This window comes from Daktulosphaira vitifoliae, unplaced genomic scaffold, assembly GCF_025091365.1.
Source record: "Daktulosphaira vitifoliae isolate Bord-2020 unplaced genomic scaffold, ASM2509136v1 Scaffold_1, whole genome shotgun sequence".
NCBI classification, from domain to species: Eukaryota; Metazoa; Arthropoda; class Insecta; order Hemiptera; family Phylloxeridae; genus Daktulosphaira; species Daktulosphaira vitifoliae.
The window spans coordinates 53,771,816-53,790,409 of NW_026099572.1; the positions used below are offsets into that span (position 1 = coordinate 53,771,816).

General features: G+C 24.4%; 1 protein-coding gene across 3 annotated transcripts in view; it reads right to left on the reverse strand.

The window, feature by feature from the left end:
- The window catches only part of LOC126904733 (neuroligin-4, Y-linked-like), a 169,257-nt gene that overhangs the window by 136,973 nt on the left and 13,690 nt on the right, over nucleotides 1–18,594 (reverse strand). The gene's annotated exons all lie outside the window — the stretch shown is intronic.

Sequence of the window (18,594 nt, forward strand, 5' to 3'; positions counted from 1 at the left end):
AAAATGTGACATTCTTTAGCAGTGTTATGCATGAAAATGATTGACTATTTATCATAGAAAATAATATATTTGATGTCACTACCCTATGTATAATGAACACTAAATAGTATCAATTAACAAAAATTAATTTAAAGTCAAAATGTATATTTTTAACATAATTTACAAATGAATTAAGAGTAATGATAATTTGTCTACACATATAGATACATTTTTAGTTTTTATGAAAGGATTGACTAAGGTAAAAAACATTCGTACAATTTAAAATTCAGAGGCAAAGTATCATAAATAAATAGCTACTTCTACACTTAAGTGTGCGTTAACCTAAATGGAAATGATGTGAAAAGTATATATGAGATATTATTTTATACTATATGTTTTCTTGGATACGCCCATCATGTTCGGAAAATCCTTAATAGATACCTTTTAATATTTACTTGTAAATAATTAGATGATAGAAAGTGATTAAATAATACAAGAAAAATTCGTATCAGAAATAAATAAATAATAGACACAAAGTTTCTAAAATTATATTTTTTATATTTATAATAGAATTCATTGATTTTATTTAAGTATAAAAATAATACTGTTCATAGACTAAGAAAATAGTCATATTAACAAATTCAGTGAATTTTCTTTAAAACATCTGTATGATAGTTAATAAGGAGTTTTCATAGTAGTACTTTTTTAAAACGTCGAACTTACAATTTTTATCAGTCAATGTGGCAGAAATTCATAATCTTGATTTGCACGGCTAACGAATTACACAATGACAAATATTGAGTTCATCCGTAAAATTAAAAGCAACCGAGTACCTAGTTTATATTAGTGTTCAAGTGCTTATCATTTACTTATACTTAATGGTTAATTCAAAATTTTATAATTGCTAGTAATTTCCATCGTCAGTTGTGTTTTGTTACTATTAAATACGTAGAACTGTATAAAGAAAAAGCGTGTTTTAATTTAATAAATATTGGTTACACTGTAAAATTAATTCTTAGGAGAATTTATATAATAGTAATTCGATGGACATTTAATTTTTAGAGGAGTTTACATATATACTCAGTCATACAAACGTTGTTTGTTAAACAGATTTCACAATACTTTACATAACACTAACTTACTATTCACGCCATACGCTTTAACAAATTTAAATAATACTTTTATATAATGCTATATTTAAAATTGTTCAAGTATATCCAAGTGAGGCTTTAGAGGATATTTTGTGGAACGAAGGACTAATAGATTAGATAGTGAGGGGATAATCTAGAAGAAGCATTGAGAGCAATGAAAAAGAAAAGAACAGTAGAACCTGATGAAGTGCCGATTGAAGCATAGAAAATGTGTTTTGGAGATTTTATTACAAAGCGGTTGAAAAATATTTTTAATAAAGTCCTAATAGATGGGAAAATACCAAAAAAATGGAGAAATAATCTTATGGTACTCGTATTTAAAGCTAAATGTTAAACGAGATAGCGCAACAAGAATCAATTTTAATTACTGTCAAATTTCGGTTGTCATCACTGTAAGGGTTACCTTATAGGTGACCTACTCTAACTGGTTTTACTTTTAGGATAGTGTGTGATGGTCGTGAATAGCGTCATTTGCGTATTGGTGTACATTTTGTACGAACGTGTTGTGCTGCATTTTATGTACTGATCGCTTCTTTTCTTTTTTTGTTTGGTGTCTTTTTTTTATTAAATCACTCTGTATGTGAACTAAGAAAAAACTGTTCAATATATACAGCTGAAGATATAACTATTTCTACGGAAATTGACATTATTAATAGCGCGGAAAATAACAAATCTATTATACTGTGCGTTTTACTAAGTGTCATCACCAATTTACTGAACATATTTAACCCTGGGAACATTAAGACCAAAATAATTAACCATCTAGAAAAAAAACCCAAAAAAGTAATCCATATAATAATAGTATGAATACCTGGTCATGTCGGTATAAAAGGCAATGAAATAGTTAACAAACTCGCGAAAATAACTATAAAAATTCAGAAAAAACAAATTAGACATTAAAACGTGCAACGGAATAAAAAAAGAGATCAAATATAACCCTAGGCTTAACTGACAAAATTCAATTAACAAACTCAACCAAATAATGATGACAACAGCTAGATGATAAAAATACTTCTCCATTAACATTAGTAATGAAAAATAAATAAATTAAATCCGTATAGATTAGACTAAACTCACACATGGATTACTTCAGAAGAGATGGAAACCTCCAATATGTTAAACATGCGGTGTACTCCTATCAATCAAACATATATTTAAAAACTGCAGACAATATTAAGACGCCTAAAGATTATTTAAAATACACCATCATCTAAATGAAAACCTGAGATAAATACAAATTATAAAATACAGATTTGTTGAAATAACTGTAAATAATAGTTATAATTATATAAATGCATATCATTAATTACAATCTTCATATAAATATACTTTTGTAGATATATGGTAAAACTTTTTTTTTAATGGACATTGTTATCAAAGCATGTAATATGTTAAAATAAAAAAAATAAATACGTTTTGATGGTTATAAAAACAAAATGTATACATTTTATCTCTTTTTTTTTTTTTTGTCACTCAAATTTTTGTATTTTTCAAAACATAAACAATGACTTGTAGTTTTCATATATACTTCTTTTAAAATACGCTTGTAGATATTTTAAAACTCTTCCAAAAATAATCATATTCATAGTTTTGTTTTATCTTAAATTTTAAACCCTTAACTGATGTAATTATAGAGCTATCATTGAAGTAAATTTACAGATTACTCAAGTAAAACCGACATGGGTCGTCTGCTAGTCATAGATAACCGAATAAGTTCTGATTTCCTCTCACTTTTAATTCAACTTGACAGAGTATAAAGATATTTTTCGCTAGAGTTAAGTCACCTAATGTCACATCGGTTTTATAGTTAAAATAAAAAACAGCACTTAATGTACTTAATATTTCATTATTTATTCTGGTTGGGTACTAACACAATTTCGGTAACCTTCTAAGCAGTTGAAATGCTTTAAGCATGTCACCATCGTAATTTTATTTTAGCATATCCCTTACATAGGCGCCTAAGAGTTTCAACTTTATTTCTTTAGTTTATAACGTACAACCCTTGTCTATTCATACAGATTGTGCGACAAAAATCCATTAGATAAAGCGTGTTGGGAATACGTTTTATTGGCGTTAAAATCTATAGCCAATGACTGTTGACATAGTGCCAAAATTGAAGTTTTGGAAATTACAAGATAAAGGCTGGATATACTAATTAATTTATCTAAATAAAAGAATTATTATTAGCAAAGTAAAATATTAAAGTGGCAAGGTGTGAAAATTATTTAACTGTGAATTTTGAGTCTGCAAATGACAACAAACTGTGTTAATTATGATGCATTGTAATACTGCTCAATTTTTTAAAAATAAGATTCTTTAATTGAAAAATGAACTTTACAAAAAGTTTAACTTATAATTTTATAGTATGGTAATTAAAGTACTTATTTTAAGCTACATTAAATTATTATTTTAGGAAGTTAAACACTATCTGAAAAATAAATATTTAATTTAAAATCTCAATAATGAACAATTTTTCTATATAAAAAAAAACCAGTTCTATCTTCACCTAATTTACAAAATATGTCAACTTAAAATTAATTAAATTACTATTGATTATCGTTCAAAAAATGATAGTAATGATCAATTAGTTTTTTTTTTTCATATAATTCCTAAGTTTTGAGTAAATCACCAAATAATAATTATTTTCTAGTTTGCTAATCTTAAATAATTCTACAAGTTTGAAATTTAAGGCGTGAATTTTTAATCTACAAATTTATTAAATTGGTTAGAAAATTCCATAAGATAAATTTATTAAAACTAAATAAACTGAAAGCTTTAATATTTCAAATAACATATAACTTACAAATTCAATTTTGCTAGTTTTACCCTAATATTTATAAATCAAAATTATAGAAACATATTTACGGATTAGTCCACCCAATTTTTAATTTTAGTTTTAAATTAATATTTTTTATGTAATTTTAATTTCAGTAGTAAACATTAATTTAAAAATAAATTATTATTTAAATACAGTAAACAAATTAAACTTATTTGTATACAAAATTTTTTATTGTTAAAAATAATAACCACAATTTACAACGTAATCTTTGAAACCCCGGACTAAGTGGGATTTTTGCTCTCATTAGTAATATTTGTTACGGCCATCTCAAAATGTTCATGTTTTGTATTGTTTGCAATGTTATAAGCCTACTTTGAAACACTTCTAAAAGTATAAATGAATGAGAACGTGACTTCTGTTTTTTAAGAGGCTAGTGCAATATTCTAACAGAAGCAATAAAAAAATTACTACAGCAAAAAATTCACTAATAAACATAAAATTAATTAGAAAAAGCAAGCGTAAACATGGAAAAAAAATAATTGCAAGCACTTTCGTATGCTCAATAAAAGAAGTACATCAAACTTTGACATTTTATGAATAATTCAGTAAAGCAGCAGTAAAAATTCTCTAAAAATTTTTAAGATAAAGTCGCATTATATTTTATATTTATTTTAAAAAAAATTAATATACCATAATAATTAGAATGTTAGCTTATTTTTCAATGAATAACTTTACTTAATTATTGTAAATGACAATGAACACAAATCTTAAACTTCTATATTCGATAATTTAATGCACTTTTAGAGAAGAAATAACATAATTCAAATTTAGTAAAAGTAAATAAAATTAAACTTAAATAAGATTATATTTAAAAATATTGCAATCTAAATTGCACATTGTTTATCGTTATTATTTATTATGTAAAGTAATTACCATAATAGGTGCGATAGTGAAAGGCAGAAAAAATGGAGAGCTTAAGTTTTTAACGTAGATGAAAATAATTAGTTCTCTACAGTGGAAGTATAGTAATTAATGTAATGTGCAGACGACAAAAGTTTTCTTAAGTGTCTGGAGAAAAAATATTGCATGCTCTAAGAAAATTCGAGTAAAAAAAAAAATCATTTGAGAAACTAATTAGGCAGTAAACAATAGCAAAAAAGGTTAACGTTAGCCACACTTGAGTTATACTAAACCAAAAAACACTACTCTTTCAAGTCTTAAAAATTTTTTTTTTTAGTTTTTCCAAAGATATTGTTGATTTTTAATAACTTAAGTTGCTTTAATAATAAATATTTTCATTAAAAATAAATTTACTTTATTCTCAGAATATAAAAATTCGTATAATAAAACACGAGTTTTTAATAATTTTCTTTGAGTTAAATATTTTTTATTTTTAAATTAATGTTTTAAATATAATTTTAATTTTAAATAAAAATTTGACTGAAAATTAAACTAAAGATGAAAATATGTTAAGATAGTAATTCAATTCTTGTATATTCATTCATCTAAATTTTTATAATAAAGCAAGTAAATAAAAAAAAAATTTGAAAGACAATTAAAATGGATCAGTAAAAGATTTTGATTCCATATTTTAACAAAAATTTATTTTATATGTTTCATAAAGTACAGAAAATGGTAAAATACCGTAGAATAAATGTAAATTAGTCAAAAAAAAACTCATAAAGCACTTCTACAAATGTCAATTGTCTATCCCCTGGCTACGTAACGCTATGAATAGAACACAACCCTAGTAGAGTAAAAATAGTGAGCTTTCTAAGTTAAGGTAGTGGTTTTTAATTTTGTTCATTCTTTTTTTTTTTAATAGTACACATATCTAAAGTATAATAGAAGTACTTTTGTATTTGTACGCGTTTAAAAATTATTTGCATAATTTGCTCGTATATTTTATTCTGCTAACAATATTATTTTATCCAAAATCGTGATTTAACCAACAATTCCCAGAACACATTGTGTGAACGAAAAGAAAACAGTGGGTATAATATGTGAACATTTGTGAAAAACCATATGTTTTCGTTGCTTTTGTTTGCGTACATTGTGTCAAAATAATGAATGTAGTTTGAAACAAACGGGTTATGGGATTAGAAATTCGCATTGGAGCTGTAAAAATATACCCTTGTGCAGTTTTTTTGCAAACACAGAAATAAATGCATGTTTTTTTTAAATATAGTAATGGACAAATTTCGATCAATTTCGACAGTATGAACAATACATTAAAAAAACATTTTTTTTTACAAAAAAAAAAAAGGTTTTTTAATTTTATCAGTTTACTCAATTAAATTTGTTAAGACGATTATCTTATTAAATACAAATCAAACCATAAAATCTATAATTAAAATAAAATCTTTAATTGTTTGTTTTTCTTTGAAAATAAATAAAGTATATTCATTACACTTGAAAAATATATACTCAATTCATTTAAATGTAAATAAAAAATAATCATTTTAACCAATATACGATATTCCACATAGTTAGTGCAAAAAAATTAAATTATATACTTAAGAACTCTTTTCAATTACTAGATTTTATATAAAATCTACACTAAGTAAATATGTTATGACAGCTAATATTTATATTCAGCTTTAATCAAAGCAATAAATAATATCAATTTTCAAGTTAGAGTACTTCACTACATAGAAGAGAAGCGAAAAAAACTAAATTAAATATGATTCTTAAAACATTTAAACTCAAATGAATATAGGTAAAATGTGTAATAAATACATATTGTACAAGTATTTCATTGTCTTCTGTAATTCTGTTTTAAAATTTACATCTAATAAACAAAAACATGGTATTATTACCTGAACAAAGTTGGGAAAAATAAACAAAAGTCTTCATTAAATTATTACAAAATTATACAGTCATGACAGCCATTACACTTAACAAGTGAACGTACACCAGCTGCAATACTTTAAAATTATTTTTTGAATAAAAATATTACAAAATGGTTTATTCTTTTTTATTTTTAAATACTAACGCATGTAATAAGCCAATCGGTACATGTATTATTACTCCAGTACAAAAGTTAAATAACATTACTGCAAGAATTTGGTCTCTCACAGGAAACAATCAGCGCTTTAAGATAATAAATCCAAAATTTAATGTAAAAATTTTGACAAGAATGCCTATTACAGCTTCAAGTTCGCGGAAAATAGACATTGCGTGTGTAAGAGAAAATGATTTATTTACTATTAAGGAGGCAAGTTTAGCACCTGCTAAATGGAAATTAGGTCACCTAACTGAGTCACATCCCGAAAATGATGTGGTAAGAGTAGTTTCAGTACGAACAGCAACAAGTGATGAAATCAAGAGATCATTTGTGAAGTTTTGTCTTTTACCTACAGAACAGAACAAAGAGAGTGTTGCGGCTTTTTTCAGCACTCTATATACGTAAATGTCACAAATCCCATTCAAATAAGGAAAACTTACTGAGACTGAAATAACCACATAATGCCATACTATCAAAATTAACATAATTATCTCGTTGAACCCAATTATTTATGTGCTGAATAATAAAATTAATGATCACTAATAAAGTTAATTTAATTTAGAAAACGCTTCTTAAATGTACTTCTTAAGTGCAAAAGTATCCCTGGAGGACTTTTTAATTTAACCAAATTTCAGAGAAGATATACAAATGTAAATTTTCTCAAAAAACATCAGTAAATATTAGCCACTATAATGAACACCCACCTTAAGCATATTTATTATGTAGCTGGTCGAACTTCGAAGACATTAAAATTGAAATCTAGATCATTATAAAAACAATTAAATTATTTCTTATCGAGGTTAAATTGTTCGTTTTAACTTTTATTGCAAGTATTAATGACAAACTTACGTTTAAGATTTAAAATTGAGATTTCTATGGTAAATATTCAGTAATAATATTAAATTATTCAATTTAAATCATTACATATTAATAGTCACTACACATTTTTTTTAATGTCAAATTATAATATTAATACTTGTTTATTACCAATTTTCCCTAAAATATATTTATATAATTTTAGCTTCGATGCGAAGCTGAGAAGGTATTGGTTTTACTATGATGTGTTTTTTTTTTTTTTTTTTGTCTGTTACCACTTTTTCTCAGCTCTCACCGAACGGATTTCTTTCAACAATACGTCAAAAGATCATAAATTGTATCTAGTCGAAGACATTACCCTTAAAAATTGAAAAAATTTCCCTCGTTCCCCGTATATGGGGGGAAACCTCCAAAAAAATTACAAATTTAAAAATCGCTAATTTTCGAAATTTTTCCAATTTTTTTTACTAAAAACTGCCGTAATTTTTTCAAAAATGAACATATCAATATAATTTTTTTTTTATAGATGTTTGATGTCTTTATCTATCATTTGGTATATATTTTTTGTAAATCTGACACTTAACCTGCCCACAAAGGGGGATTTAAAATGACAACTTTTTTACAAAAAATTAACTTTTGAAAATGTTCCGGAAGTCTGACACTTTTATATATATCTTAAATTAAATATAATGTAATATACTTTAATTTGAAAAAAAAAATTTGACCTCTGGACTTGTCTTCATGGTGAAAAAACGGCCACCGAATGCTATTTTTGTGTGAAAATTCTCGATTTTATAATTTACATTTTTTACTTTAAAGTGCTATAACTTTTTAAAAGATGTATGGATCAATACAATTTTTTATGAGAAATAATATTTTTTAATAATCTCTTTTTCATTTGACATACTATATCTTAATCAGGATATTAATAAGGAACTAGCAGATCATGTAGCTTTTGGAATAATACACCAATTTTTTTTTAAATTAAATAGTATCTAAAGATTTTCATCGAAGCGTTTTTTATGATAGTGATTTTAATCACTGTCAGATATCATTATACTTGATCCAACTATGCCACGTCACCACTGTGCCGCGACCCCCCTGTGCTGGGTTTTTTTTTTTGTTCATACTTCAAGCTAATAGATATATTGATAACATAAAGGATTAGAACGGGTAAGTTTAATGTACAATTGATGGATTACCAAAGGTCATATCCAATAGGTGATCATCAATCAACAAAAAAAAACTCCACTAAGACCACAATATGGACCAACTATTTCATAAACTTTTGTTTTATATTTTTCCCAAGAATAAAAAATATATAATAATACAAAATTATGTTTTGAAATTATAAAAATTTCATTTTTTTTAAAATAATAAAACACACTTAAAATTTTTGAATTTCAATTTAAGTAATTTTTAAAATAATTTTAATAAATGATATAATATGAAATATTTCCTTCTAACTCCAATTGAAAAATTTTGTAAATGTACAATTTCTCTCTTGGATACTATTATTGTTATCACAAATTATTAAAATATTTATTTCTGTAGATCAAATATGTATTTTTCTTTAATGTAAAGCCTTATGTTAGAAAATATAAATATTCACATTCAACAATTTGAATAGTCAATATGTTTTAGTTTATGTATACAGTAAATCGTGACTATATTACTGAGAATATTTCTCGAATAAAGTTTAAAGAATGTATTTTGACAGTTATTATCCAATCGATAAATCTGTGTACATTGTGTGTAGAATGAAAATCAAAATTGTCAACCCCAAAGACATCATGGATTCTATACTGACAAAAACACATTACATATATAAATAAATAACATTTCGCTTGAGCCAAAAAAAAGTGGTAATATTGCATACTGACAAGAATTATATTTAAGAAGTTACAAAGTAGAATATAAAACAGCAAATACATGGCAATACAAAAAGGTTGAAAAGGGTAGTAATAACAAATAAATAAACATCTTACAAACTCAATAACGCAATGTACAATGGTTCCAAGTGGACGTCAAAAAAAATACCCTATTATAGCAATGAAAGTAACAAAAAAACTTTGTCCTCAAGATCTTTACAACGAGGCAATTTTCATATAAACAACTATTCATACATTAAAAAAAATATTATATTAATTAATTAAAACATGAAATAAATATTTTATTATTACAGTATATAATTTTTTTAGTGCTAAAATTAAAATCATGTAAAATTCGATATTATTACTGTTATGTGTAAACAAATTATTTTTTAATAAATCAAATATACTTTTTAGAATAAAAATATATAGAAATTATATGTTGAAGTTAATGTTATAATATAAATACATTACACAAAATAAAATAAATAAGCTTCAAAGTATAATTTATCAATACATTTTTTCGATTTAATTAAAAAAATTTACATGAATCTTATTCTTTCGATTTTACAAAGTTTTAATTATAATCATCTTATTTTGTTTTCTTAAGGTATTAATAAGCAAAATCAATATTTAGGTTGTTCAGTAAGTAAGGAAACGGTTTTCTATTGTTCTCATTGTTTATAATAATTGACATGTTTCCTTACTTACTATACACTCTGTATGATTAGAATTGTACATTGAAAATGTGTTTTTTATTGAAATTCTTTTACAAAAGTGAACATTTTAACTGTATTTGCAAAATAAAAGCTTAATAAGTAAGAGCAACAAAAATGTTATTAATTTTTATAAAAAAAAAGTAATAACTATCATCACTGTCACTTTATACAAAAATAAATCTTCCATCAAAGCTACTTTAATAAATATAGCTACAAATTTATGAGTGGGCTGTAATGTGACTTACCTATTCATTTTATTCATGCCTATAAATACTTTTACTTATTGTACCTTTCTGTATGAATTGAAAATATTTAAATAAAAAAATGTACATAAGTACATATTTTGTATTTTTAATTTAATGCTATACTCAAAAATTAAAAAAATTACCTTATTTTTTAATAGCTTAAAAAAACTGTAAAATATTGTAAACACTCGATATGCGTCCACAGAATATACACACTATCGGCTGAAACTCCAGTTTGTACATGATGTTTGCACTGATTATAATAGATTATAATAGATCATAAGTGATAAAAAAAACGCGATTCTTTATTTGATAGTTGATTCTTTGGAGAACAACTAATCTCCAATATTAATAAACAAAACTATATTAATTTCACGATGAAATGATCGTGTTATAACATATAAAATATTATATGTTATAAAATATAACATATAGTTATATTCACATATTCACGACCGAATCAGATGAATATGAAATCACTGAGAAAACGGAATTAAGGTCAGAACTTAAGTGTCTATTGCTTATACTCAGCACAATTGCATAACGTAAAACACTCAAAAATTAATATGCTTATGTTTTTATAAAAAAAAATATATATTTTATTTTATTTATTAAGAAAAATATCCCAAAAATATGACAACCATTGAAATCGAAATATTTCAATGTTTATGTTTTTTTGCAATAACTTTTTAGCTTCAATGCAAATCTGAGACGGTATTGGTTTTACTATGATGTATTTTATTTTTTGTGTCTGTTACCACTTATTCTCACCTCTCATCGAACCGATTTCTTTCAACGATACGTCAAAAGATCACAAATAGTATCTAGTCAAAGACATTACCCTCTAAAATTGAAAAAACTTTCTCTCATACCCCATAAATGGAGGAAATCTCCAAAAAAATACAAGTTTAAAAATCGTTAATTTTCGACTATTTTCAAATTTTTTTACTTAAAACTGCCATAACTTTTTTAAAAATAACCAAATCAATATAATTTTTTTGTAGATGCATGATGTCTTTACCTATCGGTTGGTATATTTTTTTTATAAATCTGACCCTTTACTTGCCCACAGGGGGGATTCAAAATGACAAGTTTTTAACAATAAATTAACTTTTTCAACTTAACTTTTGAAAGTGTTCCGGAATTTCTGACACTTTTATATATATCTTAAATTAAAGCTAATGTAATATACTTTATTATAAAAAAAAAAATTTTGGACTTTATTTTGTCTTCACGGTGAAAATAGTTACTGAATTTATATATTACACGTATAAATCATAAAACTTGTAATCAGGATATAAATAAGGAAATAGGAGATCATGTAGCTTTTGGAATAATCCATCAATTTTTTAAAATTATACGCTATCTACAGATTTGCATCAAAGCTTTTTTTATGATAGTAATTTTAATTACTGTAAGATATCATTATATTTAAACTATCTATGCCACATTCTCACTGTGCCGTGACCCCTCTGTGCTGGGTTTTTTTAAATTTCAAAACCATTACAAATAAACATAACAAGATCGGTACATTAAGAAGACGACATACTTTTCAATTACAATATAGAAAACAATTATGTTATGTACAAAACCATTTTGATTATGGTGGCAAAAAGTTGGCCTTACTTTAGGTAGATCAAACATATATTATTTTTTTTATTAAACTTTATTTTTTATTAAACTAAAGAGTTCCTGTCAAACTTAAACTTTCTTTTTTAACTGAATACTGTGCTGGGTTTTTTTTATGTATTGAAATCCTTTTTTTAGAAACTAAATCTTTTTCTAATGTTTCATTAGAAAATATTTCATTTAATTTTAACTTTTGATCATGTTCCAGACATGTAACACTTTTTAGTATACAACAAAATAAAGCTTAATAACTTTATAGTAAGTTCAAGTCATATAATTTTTTTTTTTTTTTAATGAGAGATATTTCCTATTTGATACACATCTTTAAAACAGTATATCATATTTAATTTACCACAATAGTATTGATATTCCAACTAAATATTGAAATTCACTATTTATATAAATCTTGATGAATGTTTAATAAGGTTTTAATTTGAGCTGTTCATGCTTACTAATAAATTACAAATAGGGTCTAATTTAAACTGTAACATTATTATTGCAGTAAAATTAATATTGATTTTTTTTTATTTATGGTTATTTTTAATACCCATGTATAAATTATATTGAAATTTGTGTATACATGCGAAATACGGTTGGCAGGAGTAATAAATTATTAGTAACATTTTCAGGATATAAAGATAACTAATGAATCGATCCTATTTTTGTTTGACTATAATTCCGTATATTTCGTAAATTTAATAGCAAAATTATTACATTTAACTTTTGATTTACCATTTAAAATATTTCAACTATTTTTGCATAAAGTTGGTATATTTGATTAAAATTAATAATTGTTTTCAAACATAAAATTCTTTAATTATATGTATCATAGCACCTTATATAAGATAATCAAATAAGGATAAGACACACATTTTTTCAGAAACTTTTGAATATTTTCAATTATTGCAAAGGAAAATATTTTTTGATTTAAAAAACTACAATATGATGTTAAATAATTTTTTTTCATCCCTTGATAAAAGTCTAAACTTTAATTTTCTTTATAGGTAATGCTTATTTTTAATTTGATGTTACGATAGAATAATAAATTTTCATACATTTTTTCTTCTTATCCAATTAACCATTCACATTTTAAAATTATTTAAACGTTTGAATTTAAAATATAAATTCTTTATTAATTTGGTTTTTATAATACTGGACTCAAAGTAATATTTTACTGTTGGCCATAAATTATCATCAATATTTATTCTTGATATTATAAGTGTCAGATAAAACAATTATTTTATGTTAAACAGTAAATCATCAAAAGAATATTGTTCAAAAATCTTTAACTTTAACAATCTATAACAGAAGATTGTTTCTTTTATCGAATTTTTCCTTTACAAAAATTAAAAATTGTCAATAGTTTCCAAGAAAATATGGGTCTTCCAATCGTTTACCTTGTATACCACATTATTTATGTATTTATAAATATCATATAAAATATCTTTTTTAACTCGTTAAATTTAAGTTAAATTAAAACAAGTTAATGAGTTAAAAGTTAAGTTGATAATAATCCATTTTAGGGCCTAGTTATAATAGTTACAATGTTATAATAATAACAATTATTGTTTTGATCTACATACATGTAGTACATACATTTTTAAAAATAATTGTACTATAAACAACAATGAACAATATAAATTAAATACGCACTACAAGCATTCTGTAAAGGTTCTAAGAACATAATAAACATAATTTTAAACAGAAATTATAATGAATTCAGCAAAGTATAAATGCGCATAAAATTTGAAGAAGTGCTCTAAGGTACGAAGAATTTGACCAAATCAAATATTTATATATTTTGTAATGGAGAGTTTTCATTACAATAAATATGTTGATTATGACGATAAAATTAGTTATTTTGCAATAATATTGCACATTAAAAAAAAAAAGTGTCTGTACAAAACAATATGATAGTAGATTCAGAATGAAATTCGTCAATGTTTTAGAATCTGGTCTTAGAATTATAAGGATAATTTTATGATAATCGCTAATTAGTTTAATTAAATAATTACGTGAAAAATTGCTAATTAAAAAAAAAAATCCATTCAAAACGTTAATTTGTTATATTTATAAAGTACTATCATAATTTTAAATCTATATCTCAAGATTAATTATATCTCAATTTGCCTTCAATGTTAATATTGACTGTTTAAAATTCACTGAAAAATCAGTAAGTTTTAAAATTTTTTTAGCATAAAGCTGTCACAAATTTTTAAAAATTGACGAATTAAATTAATTATTTTCATATAAATACCTTAGATATGACCTTTTGTTTAGATATATTTTTTTTGATATGACCCGTTACTTGTCCCCGAGGGAGATTCAATATACCAACTTTTGCTCAAAAAATGAACTTTTTCATCTTAAAATGGAAAATTTTCCGGAAATTTCCAAGCTTCAAACATATGTTAAATTAATGATTACATTTACATAATATAAGTTAAAAAATAAAATTGTTTCAAATTCTTATCTTATATGTAAATTGTTTTTAAAGTTAAAAAAATATATTATTTTGGTGTATAATATCAATTATTTGGTGTTTTTTTTAAATTTTTTGTTTAAATTTTTTTAAATTAATTTATTTATATTTCAGATCAAACGTTAGAAAGGTCGAGATAAGTACCCCATTTAACCCCTTACAAAAAAATTATAATCATGTTTCAAGTGTATTATCCAATAAGTATATTAAAAAGAAGCTTTTTCTCAAAAAAAATTTTCTAGTTATCAATAGCTTAAATAAATATATAAATAAAAAATATAAAAATTTAATAAATGAATTGAGGTAACGAAAAAAGGGTGATTATTTTAATAGCTACTCGTTAGCCACTGTTATCAACTCAATTTCTTTTAAAATAGTAACTAATTAAGAAAATCCTTTATGGTATTTTTGAGTTCCATATAGTTCTTGATTTATCAATTACAATAATACTTTTTAATCATTTTTAAACCTTATAAGGGTGTTAAATATATTTTATTATTTACTAACATACATATTCAACTAGATTATAAAATTAAAATATTCTAGTTAAAAAAAAGTGGATAAAGAGCTTGAAAGAGTAACGCATAATGATAAAAAAATAACATAACCCACACTTCACCTCCATTTCATATTTTAAAATATTTTTGAATTCCGGAATAATAGGAATAAGCTAGTTAAATATGTATGTTGTTATTTAAAATAATAATACAAAAAAAGCATAAAGCAATTTTACAATTCATTTGAAGTGTAAAAAAAATTGTGTTTTAAATTTAAAAACTTTGTTACTGTTTATAACATATTATTATTATCCTCGCCAGTTAGGCCGAATTATTAAATACTAAATATTTGTCCGGGTTATAAACATTGATTTCTATATAAGAAGTTTGATTTTTATTTTATCATTTTACCCTGAGAAAAAAAATCATATAAATATCCATAATACGTAGGTAGCCCATAGCACACACGATGATATTACATATTTCTTTGCATATCTCAACCGCCGCCGGTAGTTAAATATCATCGATTATGTACATTAAAGTGTTATTAAATAAAAAACTCACGTAAATAAAATCAATACAAAAATATCTGCAAAAATAGAACTGCTGACAGCTCGGGGCTAAGCAGAATCAGTACCTATTTTGAACATTTTCTTTTATTTTTAGTACATATTCTTTATAAGCCTAGACACTCAAAGAACTCTAATAATAGAAGCCTAAAGAAATAACATTATTGCTATATATATATATAGTAACTGAACAAATAATTCTTCACATTAATTAGATATAGGGATAAATAAATAAAGAAGTTTATATTTTTATTACCGGAGCAGCATTGACTAACATTATTTTCTTTTGAAAATTGACCTGATTACGTTTATTCCCATTGGTAGTAGCAAATACACTTTTACGTTTGAACTACTCTGCTTCCGGGTTCGTCAAAGTGGTAGATAGAAGCAAACAATAGAATAAATCAACGTCTACCAGTTACGCGTACAACCTAACCGTTGTGCACGTCAAGTCAACCTTAAGGGGTGACATGCGGTCGAATGAAAATTCTCATCTCCATGTATGTGTTTTTCTCTTCTATTCTTAGGCGTGTACACTTAATAAAAGGGAAATACAAAGTGTACTGTACCCTGCATGGGTAAATTGCAACAAGGAATTACTATCTTGGGTGGGATGGCGATGACAGTGTAGCAATGACACCCAGTATTTGTTTGTTTTTACAACCATACGTATTTTACGAGTGTGTATGTGTGTAAATGAAACTGACATGGAGAAAGAGTTAATTTGTAGAACCGACCGCATTTTAATTTTATCAAGAAACTCAGCGGTACGTCCGCGCACCCTGTGGTTGTCTAAAATTGAAAGGCAACAAAACGAAACCACCAGCAACGACGATGTTGAAGAAACAATACAGTTTAAAGAACGGAAAATTCACATTAAACAACAAAGAGGTTGAAGTGTTAAGAAATGTGTAGAACGTGTGGAATTCACAGTTAATTGAAATCGATTATTACATTCCATTTCGCAAGTCACACTCTAATAAACCTATGTTTGACTCTAATTGGGAATTACAATTAGTAGCCAGATAGTGTTAGATAACCAGTGAATATTTGAAAAGCTTAAAAGAACCCGCAATAGAATTTTTAAAAATATTTAAATAATTCTTAAAATTCTACTGCTATTAGAAGGTAAAATATGTATAAATAGCACTGGACTATTTTATTTCCATTGCAACTTCACTACTTCCTTTTAATATTTCACAATAAAAGCTGCCAAATAATAATTATTATAAATAAAATCATAATAAAATAATAACTAGATAATTTAGAAGATTATTTAAAACTATTTAACTCATTTATTTTAATCACATTCATATATCTAAAATTACTACAATATCGAAAGTATTACACATATTTAAATAGACTATAAAAGACATAGGATAACATAACCATTGAATGAACATTATCAGCAAATGAACACAATTGAGTTTTTAGAGAAAAATGTATATTAAAAAAAAATTAACTGTTCATTTACTGGAAAACTTAAATTTTTACCATAAAATAATTAATAAAAATTTTAGTGTTAGTTAATTATAAATATTACTATATGTAATTATAGAAAATTTCCCAGCGAACAAATACTTTAACTTTAACTTTATGAATGTGGAATAAAAATATACATTAGAATGTACTTTACATTTTGAAAAACTCTTTGATGTTCATTCACTGAAAAAGTTACTCTAGATTCTTTTTTCTATAAATGTATGTATTAGGCTGTTTTAATTATTGTGATAGTAATCAGTCTTTTAGGAAAAAAAATAGTGTATTAAGCTGCACTGATACATATAATTCATATATATATAATTTTAGAAATGTTATATAATCAATAATACTCAGTCTGAATTAATTCACATGAATTTAAAAACTTATTTATGCAATAATATTTCTTAACCGTAAGCTAAGCAAAAGATTTAAAAACTTCTCATTACTCAATAGCTCAATAGAAACACTGTCTGGAGTGTTATCAAAATCCTGAACATTTTTTTTTTTAATAAAGAAACTACCCTATAATATTATAATTAGGTAACTTAATTTTTACTTAACATTAAATAAATTAAAATAATAAAAAATAATTTAATATATAGAATGATTCGAATTGTAAATCGCAATATCTTCAAGAGTATAAGATAAAATATATTTTTTATTTTCTTAAGTTATGAGTATTCTACACACTTAAATTAACACAAAAATATAGTTTTTTCTTTTTTCTACTGCCTTCAAATTGTATCATATTAGTTTTTTAAATGGAATATATATGTTTAACTGGCTTAAAAATAATTCGACAAATAAAATAGCTAACCAACAAAAACTTTTAAAACATTATTTTAAAAGACAGGAGTATTTTTATATTGTGTCAGAAAAATAGCTGTTTAAACATATTTTAAAATAAAAATAAACAGACTCGCAATTTACCTCCAAAATAATAGGCCAAAAGTTGTTATTAACCAGTCATGATCATAGTTAGATCATATCATTATTTTTAAGCATGTTTAATGCATAAGTTATCATTTAAAAAACTGAAGTTGGTATAATTTTAAGGGAAAAATAAATATACAACTACATATTTTGTATTAATTTAAGTATATAGGAATCTAATAACTTTTGAATGAAAATATTATATTTTATATTACACTTTTTAAAATATTGCAAAAGTCACAGTTAGTGGATCACTGTGTAGTTCATTTACATATTATTCATATACAATTGCATAATAATGGGAGCTAAATTGAACGACATTGGACAATAATAACTGTAATCTGTGTATTACAGGTACTCGTAAAAGTATATGACATCTCAAGTTTATTTTGTTTTTCCTCATACAAAATTTGCAAAAAGTATAAAGCATAACAA